The following is a 13,844-nucleotide window of genomic DNA, read 5'->3' as shown; positions in this document are numbered from 1 at the left end:
TTTCATAGTGAGCATGCACCATTTTATTCAGGACAGCCAAGATTGGCACAGATGTCTGTGTTGGGCCATAAAAGAGTGGTGCTCCGAAGGTTTGTGGGGACTGATCAGCTGCTCCACTTTCTCTGTGCCTGCTTTTTAAACAAAATATTTAAATAAAGATAAAATAGATATATATTGACATGCATAGATCTCTAAGAGTAGTTTGATCAGTCTGTCTTCTTTCACTCAATATATTTTTAAGATTCATCTATGTTGCTGCATAGATCAGTAGTGCATTTTGTTTCTTGCTGAATAGTATTCCATTGTACGATATTCTATAATTTGTTTATCCATTCTGCTGTGGAAAGACATTTGTTTCCAGTTTAACCTATTATGAATAAAGCTGCTACAAAACTCGTGTGTGTGTGTGTGTGTGTGTGTTGTGTACATGTATTATTTCTCTCGGTACCTAGGAGTAGAATACCTGGAATATCTACAATTGCTCATAGGGTAAATGTATGCTTAACTTGATAAGGAAGTGCCAGGCAATTTTCCAAAATGGTGACACCATTTTACACTTTCAATGTATGAGAGCTCTATATCATCACCAATATTTAATACTATTGTCAGGTTTTCACATTTTAGCCATTTTAGTAGGTGTGAAGTAATGTCTCATTATGGTTTTATTTGCATATTCCTTGTGATGTTGAAGACATTTTCGTGTGCTTACTGGCCATTCATGTATCTATCTTCTTTTGTAAGGTGTCAGTTCAAGTGATCTGTCCATTTTAATTATGTTGTTTATGCTTTTATTACTAATTAGAAGGAGTCCTTTAAATTTTCTAGATTCATGTTCTTTGTCAGTTATATGTATTGTGAATATTTTCTCTGGGTTTGTGGTTTACCATTAATTTTCTTAATGTCGTCTTTTGAGCACACATTTTAAATTTTGATAAAGTCGAATTTATGATTTTTTTCTTTTATATTGAATGATTTTTGCTTCCACCCTAAGAAATCTGTGCATACCTCCAAATTGTGAAGAAACTCTGTAAGATTCTTCTCTAGAACCTTTAGCTTTTAGCAATTATATTATGTATGATTATGTATGATTGGGGAAGGGGTTGAGGTTAAATTTTTTTCCCTTACATGTTTATACAGTTGTTCCTGTAGCATGTTTTAAAGACTTTTGTTTCCTCAATATATTGCATTGGATTGGTGTTAAAAAAAAAAAAAGTCAATTGACTGCAATGTTGATCTATTTCTGGATTCTCTATTCTGTTCCATCGTTTTCTTTTCATTTACATTTTAGTATTCGCTTATTACTTTCTTGGAAAGCAAACTGAAATTTTTATTAGAATTATGTTAAATGTATAGTTCAATTTGTAGAGAATTGACATCTTATTTTTTTTTCTTTTTTTTCTTTTTTTTATTAAATTTATTGGGGTGACAATTGTTAGTAAAATTACATAGATTTCAGGTGTACAACTCTGGGTGATGAACACACAATGGGATTTATAGATGATGTAATACAGAATTGTACACCAGAATTGATATCTTATTAGTGTTGAGTTTTCCAAACCATGAACATGGTATATTTCTCCATTTATCTGGGTCTTCTTTAATTGTTTTCATCAACGTTTTATAAGCTTTGGTGCAGAAACCTTGCACAACTTTTGTTTGACCTATTCCTAAGTATTTTGTGTTATGCTATTGTAAATGGTATTTCAATTTTTCCAGTTGTCTGTCTGACCAGTTGTATAACTTTCATTTAAATATTTAACCTCCTGAGTTTATTTCTAACCCACCTGCAAATATGAATTCATGTTTTTGTTAGAACAAGGCCAAGTATAAATATATACAAATAGCTTTTGGGGGTTCTTCAAGTATTAAATTGGATAACATATAGAAAGTTTATAATGCAATACTTGGACTATCTGACAGAATTCTTATGGTCAAAAGTGGGGAAAAAAACTTAAACGGCTTAAGTAACAGTGGGAATATTTTGGCTGATATAACTGAAAAATCTGGGTGGGACGATGGTAGTTGATTTCAGGCACGGCTAAACTAAAGCCCTTTAACAGTGTCCTCATAAATCTCTATTTTTCTATCTCTTCGTCTTGTTTTCTTCTCTGTTAGTTTCATGCTCTGAAGGATTTTTCTTATGGAATAGGCTCCTGCAGATACAGGCTTAATATCTTTCCAGTTTCCAGTCCAGTGGTAAAGAGAAAGCATTTTTCCCAGTTGCTCTCGCAAAAGTACACAGGTTACCCATTTGACTTCCCTGAATTGTGGCCAAGAAATGTGTTGCACTGTCCATCTCTAGAGGTGAGGGAGGTAGAGTCGGTTCTACCAGAACTAACTAGAAAAAAGCATCATTCGTGGAGGATTTGTTCCTCAGAGAATGCTGGGCATTGTTTACAGAAGAAGGAGGAATGGCGCCAAGGAGGCAAAACAAACAAACAAACAAAAAACAACACAGTAGTCACCAAATACATGGCAGCTGTGTCACATGATGTGCTGATTCTTCTCTGCCCTGAGACTCCCTAGGCATCAGAAATTCAGTCATTTTCTGGTACTTTTAGTCCACTCCTATTTTCAAGTACAAACATCCCCTTAATACCACTTTATGAGTGAAAAAATTGGGGGTTTGTGTTGGGACTTATGAGCCCTTTGACAATCACTTTAACTCTCCACTTTGTTTCTACTGTGCATTTAGCTAAAAAGAGCAGACTGCTGGCATAAATGCAATTGCAGTGTTGCTGCTCTCCTCCACGCCCCCCTTGGAAAAATAAAAGGACTGTTATTTATAGGGACTGTAAACCAGAGTCAAGTTTAGTAATACTGCCACACAACCTTTCCCTGGAATCAAGCAAGGCCAGTATCATAAAAGAAGGGATCTTCTGCTTTGATGAAGCCACATAGAAATTTTTTTTCATTGCTTTTATGACCTCAGAAGAGAACTAGAAATTGTAGTTTACTTGTTTCTACAGCAGACAAGAAAAGTATCTGAAATGTGGATAATGTAAGGTTTGCAAAATATTTTTCCTGCTTTTTTTTTTAAACTGGACTCCTTTACTTTCACACTAAATTCAAAAAGTCTTGAACATGGCAAGCCAGACCCCTTTCTATTTGTTTATGCTGTTTTTCTAGAGTCAACTACAGTCATCCGCCAGAGAATAATTTCTTCTGTGCTTTTGCACATTCTCTTTTCTTTGCCTGAAATACCCTTCCCTTCTTCATCCGGTTACTCCATATCTTTCAGGGTGATATAACTTCTTTTGTGAGGTCTTCTTAACATCCTACCCTGGGTTTAATACCCCTACTGGATGTACCCCTAGCATCCTGTGCTTAGCACTATCATGGACAGCATTTATTGCAACGCAACATGGTGATGTGTTTCCTTCACGTGGCTATGGGTTGTTGGAGAGTAAGATTTTTGGTGTTTTTTTCTCTGCCCATACCTGACATTGTGTCTGGTATAGAGTAAGGGATCAGTAAATATTTTTTGAATAAGTGAATACAATCTGAGTTTGAACATGAATTTGAATGAAAGGGACTGTGAGAAACTTACACCTTTGGTATTAACCTTTGAAATTTTGTGTGTTCTATATGTTAGTATATTTTGAACACATGCTGTCTCTAATAAGCTTTGTAAAAATGTTCCTTATGAACATTAATTTTTTATTAATTTGAAAGCTTTATGTTTATAGAAATATTAGCATATTTGTGGCATATGCAAGCACTATAAACTATTTAATAAATGGTGGCTATATAATAATTTGGGTTTGAAACTCCCAGAGCTTACAGCACAAATTCATTTTATTATACTCCATCCAATGGAAGGTATATTTGAAACAAATGTAGGAATAAAGAGAATTTTAAATCATATAGGATACACAAAACAGGCTACTTTGCATTGCTTTCTTTGGAGGAGTTACTGCCAGTGGGATTTAAGATTTCTGACATTTGGTTTTGCTTTCAGTGATGGGTCAGTTTCAAACAGCACTTAAATAGGCAGCCCTTCTGAATATCTTGAGAATCAAGTGCATAAGGATGAATTATGAGAATTCAATAAAACTCCTTTTGCCATCTGCATGCTATCCATGCCCATGTTTTTTATTCAGTTGACACTGAGCTTCTCAAAAGCAGGATCTGTTTCTGATTTATCATCATTATGTCCAATGCCTAGCACAGTGCCTGATACATAGAATGGACTCCATAAATGTTGTTGTTGACTTAAAATTAACTAGTTTGGAATTATTCTGGAAAGAGAACCAAGGCATAGTATGTGACTTATTCTGTTCTCACCATGTCCAATGCATTATCTCATTTAAGGCTCACGGCAATCGCATGAAGTAGGTGTCTCACAAAGTAGGTATCACCATTGTAGAATTTAGAATTTTGAAGTTCAGAGAGGTAAGTAACTTGTCAAAGTTGATGCAGGCCCATCAGCTTCCAGTCTGTATTCTAGCCAGTGCACACCATGAGAGTACCTCTCTCACTGGGCTATCAGGAAGGTTCAATGATTAAGATACGGAAAGGACCCAGAAGGATGCCTGGAACATAATAAGCAACATATACATCTTTGCTGTGCTCATTACTTTGTTGTTTCTCAGAGTAGATGGTAAAAGAAAGCATATGGATTTTTTTCGTATGCAAAATGTAATACAAATGCCACTGTTATTTAAATGAGAAGAAAAAATACCGTAAATTTGAGATGACGTGTTACTTGACATGTTTAGCATAAGTTAAAATAGTACTACTTCAAAATTTGGTTTGGCTTAACCCAAAAGACTATTAGGTCCTTGGGCAGCTGTGTGTAGTTAGAATCTACATATTATGCTTTCTTCCAGCCTGGAGTTGAGAACAGCTGCAGCTTGTTGCCCCTGTTGGATTTAATGGGAATTTGCCCAGTTTCCATAGTGGACCATGTCCAGCACTGAATAGAAATAGAGTTTTACATGAGCCTGTTCCATTTCTATTCCTCTTCCAACTCAGTGTTCCACGCTCCCTTCAGTGTCTGTTATCATAATGTCAATTGAAAACAGAACAAGGTGGAAGAGGGATGACGGCAACAACTCTCACATGCGGGATATTAAAATGGATGTCAATGGTTTTTATGTTCCCTGGCTGTCCTCTGAAGCATGGAGAAACTTTGGATTTTTGTTTGTTTGTTTTTTGGTAGAGTCAATGAAAAGTTAGACCTCTGTTTGATCATCTAGAGTTTGACATTTGCCCCAGCTACTGGAAGTGCATCATAGTTTTCTACACGCTTTCCTCTTATTTCAACCAAGTCTTTGTGATTGGTCTATGTTCCCTGGTGTTTTTGTTTTTATTTCTGTTTTTTTTTTTTTTTTTTTGGTATTGAGTTCAGATTCCTGATGCCTGTCTTTACAGATGAGGAAGCTGAAGTATTTTATTAATCTTATTAGAGTTGGCTGGAGAGCCTGAACTTCCTACTAAATGAATCTTAAGTGTTCAATAGTAACTCTTGGGGCCAGCCCGGTGGCTGAGGCAGTTAGAGCTCCGTGCTACTGACTCCGAAGGCTGCCGGTTCGATTCCCACATGGGCCAGTGGGCTCTCAACCACAAGGTTGGCATTCAATTCCTCGAGTCCGGCAAGGGATGGTGGGCTCCGCCCCCTGCAACTAAGATTGAACACAGCACCTTGAGCTGAGCTGCCTCCCAGATGGCTCAGCTGGTTGGAATGCGTCCTCTCAACCACAAGGTTGTCGGTTTGATTCCCGCTAGGGATGGTGGGCTGTGCCCCCTGCAACTAGAAACTGGTAACTGGACCTGGAGCTGAGCTGCGCCCTCGACAACTAAGACTGAAAGGACAACAACTTGAAGCTGAATGGCACCCTCCACAACTAAGTTTGAAAGGACAACAACTTGACTTGGAAAAAAGTCCTAGAAGTACACACTGTTCCCCAATAAAGTAAAAAAAAAAAAAATGTTGTGAATAAAAATAACTCTTGCCATTCTCTAGAACATTGAAAAAGTCGGAGAGACTTGAGCCAGTTTTGTGGTACCCACCATTAGATTTGCTGGTCACACCCAGGAGTCAATAGAAACAGTTATATCAAGGGGGACACCTCCCTCCCACCTTGCTGGGAGTGTCCTCTGATCAAGGATTTCCCCAAGATTGTATCCTGCCAATGACCTCACACGTTTTTCTTGTCTCTGTGTAAATTGCTATCTTTTCAGGAGGTGCATGACAGCCTCCATACACTGGGGCCTCCATTTGTACAGAAGTTGTTATTACGGAATAAGTTTAATGGGTCGTGAATTTTGTGGTGAAAAGGAGGGTCTCTCGATGACTTTGCATGTACAAGGCACAGACCTATTGGCTCCACAAGGATTGCATTAGGCTAAATATTTTTAGCCCATTGACTCTAGAGGTAATAACCCTAAATGCTTCATTAAATTTTCATGGGTGAGTGACAGAAGCTATAAGGGAAAAAAAACAAAACTCAAATCCACCACATTAGCTTTATTATTACACAGCTGGAGGACAGGAAGTGTGGCCCGTACAAAGGATAAAAATAAACTTTTTGAAGGACAGTTTCCTGATTCTTCCTTTTCCATGACCTGCTCCAATGGGTCAGCACTTGACCTGATATGTTTCCTCCCACACCTGGCATTTTGCCCTCTGGAGGCCAATATACCATAACAAGCATTTACTGGAGTTGAATCCAGTCTCATGGTAGAAACATTTACAGACCGACATAATATTTTCTGCCACTTATTGAACTTTTGTAAACCAGGACCAGAAGTAGGGACCTGGGGTCTTCTCCCAAGCGTGTTCTAATCTGAGACTCGTCCTCTCCTAGGAATTTTAAGTAAAGGAGTGGGGAGACTGGGTAGGAAGGGGCGAGTTGGGGTTTACCTGGGGCCTGCATACTTTCAGTTGCCTGAGTCCCTGGACTGATGAAAACGTGACAGATGCAACCCTCTCCTCCACCCAACTTTGCGTGGGAAGTTGCAGCGAAGACCAGAGCTGCCAAACCACATTTGGCCGCTGGGAGTTAGCGCCCCCTCCTGCGCGGGGGCTACATGTCCTTGCCGAACCTCGATTCTAGTTCTCACCCACTGGCGCTCTTTGTATCTAGGTGTGCCTATGTTTAGAGGTTTGGATAAAAGAGTAGCCCTAGATGAAAATGAGGGAGGCCCGGCGAGGGCTGCTGCTGCTGGTGCTGGTGGTGGTGGTGGTGATGGTAGTGAAAACACTGGATACTTTCTGAAACCCGAGTCTGGTAGTTTTCTCTCCCTCTCTCCCCCACCCGCTCTCCGCTGGCACAGCCGGGGTTGGGTACCCTGTGCTCTCTGCTCCGCTCTCCCCCTCCACGCCGGGATGGGGAGTGAGTGCAAGGGCTCCAGAGGCGCGACGGCGAACCGCGGCGCCCCCGCTCGCTCGCTGGCTCGCTCTTCCTCCTCCTCGTCGCCACCGCGACTCGGCTAAACCCTCGGAGTGCGCTCGGGCAGCGCAGAGAGCGCCGGGTGGGAGCGAGAGCAGCAGCCGCAAGGCTGGGACAAGGGGCGCGCGGCGGGCACCCAGGAGGCGGCGGCGGGGTTGCCAGCAGGTGAGCAGCGCCCACGGGCGCCCCGTGGGCGTGGGGCAGGAGGGGCTGGGGCTGCAGGAGGAGGCGGGTCTGCACACAGGGCGGTCTCCTCCCCCTGCTCTGACGCTGGGCCGTGGCTCTCGGGGAGGATGGACCGAGCTCCGTGATCGCCGGGGCTTCCCCGGGCTGGAGAGCGTGCCTGAGTGCTGCCGCGCGCCGGGCATGGGGAGCCGCTTCCCGTGCGGCTGCGGCAGCGGCGGAGGATGCTCGCGGCAAGCCGAGGTGAGGTGCGGTGGCGGCAGGAGTTGCGTGAGGACCGGAGTTCGGAGCGGGCAGTTGCCTGGCGGGCACAAGGCGCGGGGACACCCAGGGCACCCCTCTCAGGAGTTTGGTTAGGGGTACCGCGGGGACAGCGACTGCAGTCTTCTGCCCGCTCCCTCCACTTACCGGGGGAAAGGGGCGACCTCTGAGCCTTCTTTCTGCGTCTCCACCATAACCCACAATCTCCCTACTTCTGACCACTCGCGGTCCCCTCTCCAGACCTCACCCCAAATACTTGTCTGTCTCCGGGACCCCTTGCAACCTCATTGCTTCTACGCTCCAGTCTCTACCGAACCACGGACCTCCGTTCTCCCACTCCAAAAGCTACCGGGTGTTCTCGAGCCCTTCTCCCTCCTTCGCTGGCGGCGTCCCGGGGCTGGAGCCTCTTTCTTACTCAGCCGAACCCAGTTTTCACTTCCCTACTCTTCCGCGCGCCGCGGTTCTGCCCCGACCTGTGGAAAAATCGGATGTACCCCAGGAACCCCTACCCTTTCGCAGGCACCGCTCAGAGCTAGAGCCCGCGTCTCCTCTGCCTCCAGCCCTTCTCCGGGTTCTCCTCCCCTCCTTTCCACTCCCCAGGCGCCCTGCCACCCCAGCAGGTCGCCTCCCCAACCCGCACCGCTTGCTTTTCTGTGCTCTAGACTCGAAGCTCTGCCTCGGATGCAGAGCTCAGGGTTTTCTTTCTTCTTTTTTTTTCTTTTCTTTTACCTACTGGGGAAACTTTAAAACCTCAAGGTTTGGCTCTTAAGGAAGCCCTAAAAAGAGGACTCAGTCGCCAAGAAAACCTGGAGTCAGGGAGTCAGAGATGAGGGGAGTTTGTGTCGCGCCGTCGGAAAGGGGTTTTGAGATGAGGGTACACAGTACATTTCAAAACGGCTGTGGTTACTGTCGCCCGGACTCTCCTTCCCGTCTGCCTTCGTCCTGCAGAGTATCATTATGACCCCTGGTGGGAGGGCGCATCTTTTTTCTGCTCTTGTTAAAACGCCTTTGTGTGGGTGGGTGCTGGACCGGACGCGGGATGGTGCGGGGTTGGGAGGCGCAGGGCACCCGGGAAGGCTGCTTCCAGAGGCTGCTGCCACTTAGCTCCTGCACAGCTCCCTCCCGACCCCGCCAGACTGTGTATGTTTTACTCCCTGTAAACTCCCCATCCACCCCCAACTGCATCACACAAGTCCTCATTGTTGGGGGTTTGCCTGGGCACTTCCGCCTGGGCTGGGAGAGTCTAAAGGAATGGGATGGGGGTGGGGAAGCCCGGGGCGCTCGGCGACAGCAGTCTGGCATTCGCTGGAGGCTTGGCGGTGGTGGAGTTGCTGAGAGCGCCGCGTCGCGGGCATCTGTGCGCTCCAGCGTGTGTCGGCGAGGGTGGGGTGCGTGCCCGCGTAGGTGGGTGCCTGCGGGTGCGTTTGGATGCTGGCGCACGCCTGAGCTTAGCTCTTTAGAAAGGGGCGAGTGCAAAGCTTGCGGAAGCCAGCGGGCCTTTTGCTGCCCCGGAGCTGGGTGGGCCGAGTCCTCCGAAATGGATGCTACAGTGCCATCCTCTTTAGCGAGTTGCCGGGACCGAAGGAGGATCCTCTGTCGCTTGTTCCTCCCTTCTGCTCCCCTCCTACTGGCCATTTCCAAGTACTTTCACAATGTTGATGGTTTTGAATAAAGGCCTTGTGGGGGTTCCGCTGACACTTCATAATACTTAACATTTTTTCAAGTAATCATATAAAGGTAGCTTACATTCAGACCCCCCTTATTATCGGGTTCAGGTTTGTACATTTATGTGCCAATTATAGGTCTTCAGGAAATCCATAACGCGATAAACCATCCCCACCCGCTGAATTAGCACCCATTGTTTTTATTAGCTCAGTGATGAGTGATTCTGGACGGAACCCAGAATTGCCCAGGCTTGAAGATAGATGTGCATGGTGGGGGGGGGGGGAGAGATGGAGTGAAGCAGGGCACGCTCCACAGCACCTCCTCCCCCACCCCCACTCCATGTCTCTTTCACTTCCTATCCTGACAAGGCTTGGAGACAATTCTGGAATCTAAAAGGGATCAGAGATTTTCTTGATTTCCTATTGAGAAGGGCGACCTAATCAAAGCTGTATAAAAGTCAACTTCGAAGCAATCAGAAATTGCTGATGTCTTTGATTGAAACCCCAGCATTCAAATGGAGTTTTGAAGAACTCCCAGACATGGCTTTTGAAGTGCTATTGTTCTTTTCCCTACACAGAGGCCCTCTCAAAGGTTTAGGAAGTTCAAAATGCAGTGATTTGAAAGACTGACATTGTAACTATTTGGCAACTCGGAGAGGATCAGCAGGGATGAGAGAAGAGGCCGAGGTGGGAAGTGCAAACGTGTGGTTACTATCTTCTTGGGAACAGTGCCGCTATCAAGTGGGAATTCAGTCCTTCACATCAAGTTGGCAATTAAAGCTCTTCCCAAAGCAGATTTAGAAGATGATTTTTAGTAGTTTTTCGTTTCTTTCTTTTTTTTGGTGGTTTCCTTAAGGTCTGAATAGGCATATCTGAAACATTTAATCATGTTCATTGTATTCAACAATAAAATCTGAATAAAAATTACTTATTGTTGATGAAGCTCATCTCTCAAGCTGTTTCACAGTATGTTTCATTTGCAAGAGATACCATTGTGTGAGGCTGCTGGGAAGAGATGGTATCACTTATTGTTCATTTTCTCCCAAAGCCAGAGAAGAATATATGCTTCTTCACTCCCCTTTGCCCTCTAAAATAATTTTTCTTAAATGGGTGGGTGTTTGGCATGGTACTCGATAGTACCCATCTTCAGCATAGCATTTGGTGGGTTTTGGATGCCTGAAGCTACCCTGCAGGCAGATGAAGAATCTCACTGAGGCAGCATTTCATTTTGATAATTCACTCAAGTCAAACTTTTTTTTTTTTTTTTTGCTGGGCTTTAATCCTTCTCTCAAAGTAATAGAGCTAACAAAGCAAGAAAATCACAGTTTATGTCTTTTAGATGACACTTTTAAAAATTGCAAAAATCTTGTCAGGAATGTTAAATGTTATTTAGGGCTTACTGTGACAAAGAATGTTCACCAGTTAAGGGATTGAGGGAAAATCCTCTCAGAATCTCAGTTTCATCATTTACAAGACAGGAATAATATTATCCAACTTGTGGATCTTTGAGCAATTTTATGGGGGAAAAATGTCTCATTGGGTTCTTTGGCACATGGCAGGATTTCAGGAGAATGGTAACTTTTAGTGGTAAAGAGCATGGGATTCTGCTAAGGAGAGAGGGTGGCATTTGGAATTGGAAGGCCCGGGTCGAATCCCAGTACTTTCTGACTTTATGATGTTTCACAAGTCACTGCTCTTATTAACACGTTGCGTTCGGCGGGGTTTAAATCCCTCGTGAAGATTCTCGTGATCCGTACGCAACATGTTAATAAAAATAAGAATAATTTACCTTTATGGAGTACTTACTAAGAGTCAGGTACCCTTTTAAGCACTTCGCAAGTATTAATTTATTTAATCTTGAACTAACCCTAGGAAGTGGATACTTATATTCTCCTTCCCATTTGATAAGGAAACTGGGGCACAGAGAGAGTTGGTAACTGGCCCAAGGTCACACAGCAAGTAAGGTATGGAACTGGGATTTGAATATAAGCATTCTGGTTCCAAGATCTATTCTAACCCTGGCCTTATGTTGCCTCTGAGAGGGAAGGTGATCTCGGCTATCTCCCATGGGAGTTGTAAAATTTAATGAGGATTAATGGAATAGTTAGACCTCCTATAGGAGCAAACTACAGGTTGTTCCCAATTTCATGTGCTGACAACACAAAATGGGTGTTCCTCTTTTGCCAACAGGGCACTGGGCTGCTGGTTGACATTTTGAACACTTATGACAAGTATTGGTCAGTATTGATTCACATCTGTCTACTCTGTTAAAATCGTCATTAATCAAGTATGCAGAGATTGCATTACTGCTATTATCTATTACCAATCTTGGTAAACAGAGATTCTTAGAATTAAAAGGTGGCATAACAGGCGATTACAAGTCTGGATTTGGGTGCTAGACTGCGTGGGTTCAGACCTCAGCTCCTGCCAGGTATGTGGCCTTGACCAACTTATCTCACTTCAATTTTCTTTATAATAAAATAACAGCACCTGCCACATAAGATTGTTTTGAGGATTACAGGACTTCACACAAAGTGCTTTGAACAGTACGTAGCATGTAATGTTACTTAGCTATTAATGCTGTCCTTCAAACGAGAAAAAATCCTTCCCCTTGATTATAAAAAGTTTTCTGTTTGTCACTGGTATCCTGAGACTTCAGTATTCAGTATCTAGGTGTTTGTTTGTTTGTTTGTTTTGCTTTGTTTTGCTAAACAGAGGGTAGAGAGGAAGAGTTCTATTTCAGCCTTTGAGGCATAGGTTTTGTTGTGTTTAGCTTCCTGGAACTATTTCCTTGAACATTTTCCCTCTTTACGAAGGGAATTTTGAAGCACACATAATGCTAAAATCTCCAGGTCATTGCGCTTTTCAGCAATTACGTTCAGGGAAATAAAATGACTGTTTGATTAAATTCTAGAAGTGGACTAGTCACCTCTCCTAATTATAGATTGGAAAATAAAGCAGGCTTGGGGAGATACATACCTTCACAGCTGCGAGGCACTGTCAGAACCCAGAATTAGTGGACTGTTTGCCCAATGCTCCTTCCTCTGGACCAGATTATCTCTTACACCAGGACAGAGAAGTGGCTTGAAAACCTAAGTAGAACTTCGAGGTGGGGAGACTTTGCCAGACTAAGAGCAAGAGCCAGATGTTCTGTAATGAAAAAATAGTGTCCAGTAGGAAAAGAAAATCCCTCTTCTGGTAGTACTTTGTATCCATGAAAACTAGCTGAAGTCACTCTATGAAATGTGTAACAGGATATGAACGTGTGTTAAAAAAATATGTTAATGAATCACGTGCATTCTTCCCTTAGGTTGGAGAGCAAATGATCAGGTTTCTTTTTCTGTGAGATGCTCTTTGTATATTTCTTCCATTTAGTTCTCAGATATGGAAAGGTTTTGGTTCAGGAATCACAAAACTCCTCTGGCTTCTATTTCATGAAATATGCAGCATATTCTATTGGAAAGAAATTGCCAGCTTGCTTTTATTATTATTATTTTATTTGAACCTGACGTACAACCAATCTACAATGCCAGTGGGGGATTCTCATAAAGAGAAAAGAAAACAGAAATAAGATTCTGCTGAGTAGAAGAACTCACAGCTAAAATGATAAAAGTTCTGTGGTGGCAAAGTTGGGTTGTTTAGCTTAGGGGATAAAAAGGAGAGGGCGCTCTCAGACAGATGTGTCAAGAGTGAACCCAAGTCAGCTATGTGGACTGCCTACTGTGGGTCTTACAAAGTTACCAACCCCATGTATTGGCTCCAAGCTTCATACCAATTTCTGACTTTCTCTGTTGGTCAGTCTCTGTGTTTTTTGACTGGACTCATAATTTATCGGTTCACTATCCATCAGTTAAGCCATCCCTTCCTCTTCCTTTGTCTCTCCTTGTTTCTGTCTGAGTTTGTCTCTTTTTCAGTCTTTGTGTCTGTTTTCTTTTTTGTTTTGTTAGTCTCACAATTGACAATAAAGTCTGAAAAGTTACAAATACACATTGAGAATATCTGGAAAATTGAGGAAGCCAACTCTGGTTGTGCACCTAGACACCACTTCTATGTCCATTCAACACATATTACCTGAGCACCTACTTTATGTCTGGCTGTGGCTCTGTACTAGGGGTTGTGAACAGTGCCAAGATGTAAAGGTGCTGTCTCTGCCATCTAGGCACCCGGCCTCCTGCATAAATAACTGCTACAGTGTGAGATGTGGTACAGAAAAGATACGTACAGCCCTGGAAACTTCCAGAGGAGTAATTCATTCTACCTGGAGAGGAAGAGGATGGGGAAGTATTCACAGGAGAGATTGTATTTCAACTGGAAGCTGAAGGTTGACCAGGAGTTTTGC

At 43.2% G+C, this 13,844-nt stretch overlaps 1 protein-coding gene across 12 annotated transcripts in view; it reads left to right on the top strand.

Moving 5' to 3' along the window:
• Window positions 1–13,844, top strand: part of DAB1 (DAB adaptor protein 1) — a 1,099,844-nt gene that overhangs the window by 700,118 nt on the left and 385,882 nt on the right. The window contains exon 1 of one of the 12 annotated variants that reach the window (XM_074334773.2): window positions 7,089–7,562. The exons of 7 other annotated variants lie outside the window; for them this stretch is intronic. The gene's annotated coding sequence lies outside the window, so the exon portion shown is untranslated. Of the gene's footprint in view, window positions 1–7,088; window positions 7,563–7,648; window positions 7,824–13,844 lie in introns of those variants that run through there. 4 more of the 12 variants (XM_074334771.2, XM_074334775.2, XM_074334770.2 and 1 more) reach the window with 4 other exon arrangements.

The sequence above is a fragment of the Rhinolophus sinicus genome, chromosome 14 (assembly GCF_057876585.1).
Source record: "Rhinolophus sinicus isolate RSI-liver-muscle chromosome 14, RSI-T2T, whole genome shotgun sequence".
Classification (NCBI taxonomy): domain Eukaryota; kingdom Metazoa; phylum Chordata; class Mammalia; order Chiroptera; family Rhinolophidae; genus Rhinolophus; species Rhinolophus sinicus.
This window is presented reverse-complemented; position numbering and strand designations above follow the sequence as displayed.